The following is a 5,922-nucleotide window of genomic DNA, read 5'->3' on the forward strand; positions in this document are numbered from 1 at the left end:
CAGCCTAGAAGTTGGGGCCTCAATTCTAGGGCCCTGATGGAACTTCATAACTTCATTTTTCTCTGTTCCTCCACATGGTCACACTAAGTAACACACACAGATCTCTTGATTGTTCCCTAGACACACCAGGCATTTTCCTGCCTAAAGCCAGGCCAAGAAAACTCATATTCAATAGAAATGGTTTAAAGGATATGCTGTCAATTTTTCAAACTCCTCTGATTGCCAGGAAGGCAAGTGCCTAGACCACATGATTCTAGTCTTCCAGAATTAATCACATTGAGAAGACTCTTGTTTAACTCTGGCTTCATTATCACCCAGGTACTGGCAGGAGAGTAGATGTAAATCATAACTGGCCTGGCAAACCAGTTTTGACACACAGAGCTGCACACACCTGGATGTTCTCTCACAGCTTTTGCCTTTTGGCACCTATCTCTAAAGAGGTCTTTAGTTAGCAAACAAACAGGAAACCCATTCTAGCTAATTTAAGGAAAAAACTGATGTGTTGAAAGACTATGGGGTAGGTCCCAGAATGGAAAGCCAGACCTCAGAAAGGGTGGGGTCCAGGTTTCAGAAAGGGTGGGTGGAGTGCAGTTGTGGGAAAGGGATTGTCGCAGGTAGAGGGCACATTTCAGATGTCAAGGACTCCCACCTTTGGAGCATAACTGGCAAGCAGATTGAGGTTTCTGTGTTTAGTTGCACCCCATACAACAGAGGCAGAGCCTTTTAAAATGGTGCAGAAAAGTGTAAAGAAAATAACTATCATTAACATTTCCACCACTCAAAATAATTAACTGATATTTTGGTATATTTGCTTCAGCTTTTTTTTTTTCCTGGATATGCTTTGGTTAAAACCACCTAAAATGTTTATGTATTTGCTAAAATAAATCCATTCATACTCAGCAGATGTGGCTAATTTCTGGCCGATCTGGGCCCTGGCGCCAGCCCCTCGGGTGACCTACCATGGCCTTGAGTACTGACCGGCTGGCCATGAGCATCTGCTGTTCGGAGGGCTTTCCCAGCCTGCACTTCATCTGTGGTCAGATTAACAGTGAAGCATGATGGGTGTGTCCCAGCTTGTCAGTGGAGGCCAGGGAGTGGACATCATCATACCAAAAGTAATTAATAATGAGAGAGAGAACAGTTAATTTCACTACGCTGGGACAATGCAAAGAGATGGCAGGGCCTGTGTAAGATCAACTGGGCCCTGGGACTGGGGTCAACTTCCCACATATTTTTCCTCCCAGGAGCTCACTCATTTATTCACTTATTCAGTCATCTATTTAGAAAACACTCACAGATGCCTACTGTGTCCTTGCCCTTTTGTTAGGGTCTGGGCGAATGTGATGGTCCTTTGTCTGGTGAAGCAGAGTCATGGGCAACAAGAAGGATTCAAAACAGGTGAGCCATCTGCGTGGTGTGCAGTGGAAACCAGAGTGAGGTGTGGCCTGCTCTGGCTTGAGGGAGGGGTCTGAGGAAGCTCGCTTGAGGATGGGACATTCAAGCTGGGCTTTGGGAAGGGAGCATGCTTACCAGAAGGAGAGAATTCAAAGCATCTGAGGCAACTTAGTGTGATTCATGGGCCAAAGGGAGCAGTGGGCACACGGCATCTCCCTCTCTGAGCCTCAGTCTTCAGTTTCCCCAGTGGGAACTATGAGGAAGGTAGGAACAGCTTTACAGTCAAGAAAACAGAAGAAGGATCCCGTGAGAGACAAACTTGGTGTGGTGTGTGCTCATGAAATGTGAGTGGTCTTCCAAGCAGAGAGAACAGCACGCAAAACAAGGGGGTGAAAACAGGGCACGATGGAAAAGAAAAATAAACAAAACTCCTTCTGTGGCTGCCAGCCCCCGAAGGACCCCTCCAAGGGACAGAGATGTTCCACTTCCTGCTGCATTCAGGAAGTTGCAGGTGGCAGTCGGGGAGGGCTCGCCTGGAGCCTGGAAGAGGGGGAAGAAGAGACCAAAGGGAGCCCTCCGTGCAGGCTTTTCAGAGGTAGATTCTCTGACTTGGAGAATTTAGAAGTGGAGACTACAAGGCTATCTTGATTCTCGCATTTTCTAACTGGGCCTAGAAACCAGGCCTCTCTAGCCTCAGTGCCCCCAAATGGAAACCGAAGATAATAAATACCTCAACTCAGCGTGTTGAGGAGCAAACACTATGGGACCTGGCCCCTGCCTCCTCTCCAACTTCACCCTGTGCTCCTGCCCAAACTCATTCTTGCCTCTGTGCCTTTGCACACTCTGTCCCCTCCCTCTAGAATGCTCTTCTCCTGACTAGCTCCTTCTCATCACTCAGGTCTCAGTAATCTCAGTGTTGCCTCCTCTGAAAGACCACTGCTATGTCAGGCTGCCCCTCCCTGTATTCTACTTCATGGCTCTTGTTATATTTGAAACTATTGTTTTTTTGTATATTGTCTGTCTCTCCTTCCGGAATGCCAGTTTCTGGGAGGCAGGAACTTTGTTTCATTCACTGGAGTTTCCCCAAGGCCTAGAACAGTGCCTGGCTTTGGGCAGAGGCACTCAGCCAGGTTTGTTGAATGACAAACCAAGCACCCTACCAGGCCTTGAGGACCCAGTGGCAACTAAACTGCCTTTATGGAATGTTTAGACTGTTACACCCTCTGTGCCCAGAGGAGAACTCTGAATGTTCTACCTGTCAGCATACAAGCTGAGTTCAAGGGACACTGAGCCCAAAAGTGAGAGAGCATCCAGTCCTGGAGCTCCACCCTCCTCCCTCCAAGGACAGCTTGTAGTGTGTGACCCTTGGAAAGGTGTTGCCAATGACACCAACTGTTATTAAAATAAAGACACACTTTACTGGCAATTCATTCATTCAAAAAAATGGCCACCATGGGCCAGGCATTGTTGTAGTTGGTGGCAGGCAGAGCTTTGGACAGAAAGGAGGTAACCACAATAATCTCTTAACCCCCGCCACTGCCACACCTTACGTAGCAGAATCGCAGCCCAAAGATGATATGATTTTACTCTGATTCATAATGTTGAATCTTTACCCAATTTCCCTTTCTTTACTTTTTATTTTGAAATAAATATAGATTTACAGGAAGTTCCAAAAACATTACAAAAAGGTTTTACGTACATTTAGTTTCCCTCAACAATAACATCCTGTATAAAACCAGAAAATTGACGTTGGCACCATCCACAGATTTTGCCAGTTTTACATACCCCATTTGTGTGGGGGTGTGTAGTTCTGTCAATTTCATCACCCATGTAAATTCATGTAACCTCACCATAATCAAGATATGGAACTGTTCCATCACCGCAAAGATCTTGCTCCTGCTACCCCTTAGTAGTCACACACATCCCACCTTAGTCCCCCATCCTTAACCAACCCCTGGCAATCACTAACCTATTCTCCATCTCTCTAATGGTGTCATTTCAACAGTATCGTAAAAATGGTGTCATTTCAACAGTATCGACAGAATTATATGTCACCTTTGTGATTGGCTTTTTTCACTCAGCATAATTCCCTTGAGATCCTCCAAGTTGTCACGAGTGTCAATAGTTCATTCCTGGTGACCTCCCTGGTGGTCCAGTGGTTAAGAATCCGCCTTCCAATGCAGGGGACGTGGGTTTGATCCCTGGTCAGGGAACTAAGATCCCACGTGCTGTGGGACAACTGAGCTGGTGTGCCCAGAACTAGAGAGAAGCCCGTGTGCTGCAAAAAAAGATCCCACGTGCCCCAACTAAGACCCAACCACCCAAAAATAAATACATACATGCATATTTTTAAAAAAAATCATTCATTCCTTTTCACTGCTAAGTGGTATTCCACCATCTGGATGGACTACAGTTTATCCATTTACTCATTGAAGGACAATTTTGGTTGTCCCAGTTTGGGGATATTAAGAATAAAAATAGCTATTGAACTTTTGTGTGTATATTTTTTGTGTAGACACGTTTTCATTTTTCTGGGATAAAATGCCCAGGAGTGCAGTTGGTGGGTCATATAGTAAGTGCATGTTCACTTTTATAAGAAAATGCTGGGCCATTACCATGGTGAAGCTGGGCAAAGCGGCTCTTCAAGAGCGGCCAATTTGCCACTTGCTGGGGTTTTTTATGCCTCTCCTGGTTTACCCAGGATTTAAGAGGGGTGCAGATGCTGGGAATGGCCGAGCCAACCTATTTTGAGCTTACTTTGGGGATCAATGACTATTTGGTCATCTGGATTTGGAAGCAATCAATGGACAGGAACAACATGGAAGGTGTGCGCTCTGGCTGGGATGAGCTGGAACAGTGCTCACCAACCAATGGCACAGGGCTCTTACTTCACAGATGCATCTCTACTGACTTATTTATGATAGACTGCATCAAAATTAATATTTTAAACAAGGTTTTAAAATATAAAAAAGAAACTGCCAAACTATATTCCAGAGTAGCTGTGCTATTTAACATTCCCACCAAAAACGTATGAGAAATCAAATTTCTCTGTATCCTTGTCAGAATTTGACATTGTCACTATTATTTTAGTTGTTTTAATAGGTGTAATAATCTTATTGTGGTTTAACTTGTGTATCCCTAATGGCTAATGGTGTTGAACGCAATAAATATCTTCTTTGCTAAAATGTATGTTGATGTCTTTTGCCCATGTTTTAATTGGATTTTCACTGAGTTTTGTGAGTTGTTTATATATCTGACATGAGTCCTTTGTCAGATATGTGACTCGCAAATTAGGTTTTAATTTTTGATGAAGTTCAAGTTTCAGTTTTTTTCTTTTATGGACTTTTCCTCTTTTTTTTAACATCTTTATTGGAGTATAATTGCTTTACAATGGTGTGTTAGTTTCTGCTTTATAACAAAGTGAATCAGCTATACATATACATATATCCCCATATCTCCTCCCTAACCCACCCCTCTAGGTGGTCACAAAGCACTGAGCTGATCTCCCTGTGCTATGCGGCTGCTTCCCACTAGCTATCTATTTTACATTTGGTAGTATATATAAGTCCATGCCACTCTCTCACTTCGTCCCAGGTTACCCTTCCCCCTCCCTGTGTCCTCAAGTCCATTCTCTACGTCTGTGTCTTTATTCCTGTCCTACCCCTAGGTTCTTCAGAACCATTTTGTTGGGGTATTTTTAGATTCCATATATATGTGTTAGCATACGGTATTTGATTTTATCTTTCTGACTTAACTTCACTCTGTATGACAGACTATAAGGTCCATCCACCTCACTACAAATAACTCAATTTCGTTTCTTTTTATGGCTAATATTCTGTTGTATATATGTGCCACATCTTTATCCATTCATCTGTTGATGGACACTTAGGTTGCTTCCATGTCCTGGCTATTGTAAATAGAGCTGCAATGAACATTGTGGTACATGACTCTGTTTTGAATTATGGTTTTCTCAGGGTATATGCCCAGTGGTGGGATTGCTAGGTTGTATGGTAGTTCTATTTTTAGTTTTTTAAGGAACTTCCATACTGTTCTTCATAGTGGCTGTATCAATTTACATTCCCACCGACAGTGCAAGAGGGTTCCCTTTTCTCCACACCCGCTCCAGCATTTATTGTTTGTAGATTTTTTGATGACGGCCATTCTGACTGGTGTGAGGTAATACCTCATTGTAGTTTTGATTTGCATTTCTCTAATGATCAGTGATGTTGAGCATTATGGAGTTTTTGGTATCGTACCTAAGAATTCTTCACCTAGCCCTAGGTCCCAGTGAAGATTTTCATTTGTTTTCTTCTAAACGTCTTCTAGTTTCATGTTCCACCTTTAAATTTATGATTTTTTTCTTTTTGCTTATGGTTACCCAATTACTCCAGTAATATTTGTTGAAAAAACTATTCTTCATTGAATGTTCCAAAATCAGTTGGTTGTACTTGTGTGGGTCTATATCTGGGTTCTTTATTCTGTTCCATTGATCTATTTGTCTATCCCTCTCCTGATAAACTGTCTTAA

This window comes from Lipotes vexillifer, unplaced genomic scaffold (assembly GCF_000442215.2).
Source record: "Lipotes vexillifer unplaced genomic scaffold, Lipotes_vexillifer_v1.1 scaffold514, whole genome shotgun sequence".
NCBI classification, from domain to species: Eukaryota; Metazoa; Chordata; class Mammalia; order Artiodactyla; family Lipotidae; genus Lipotes; species Lipotes vexillifer.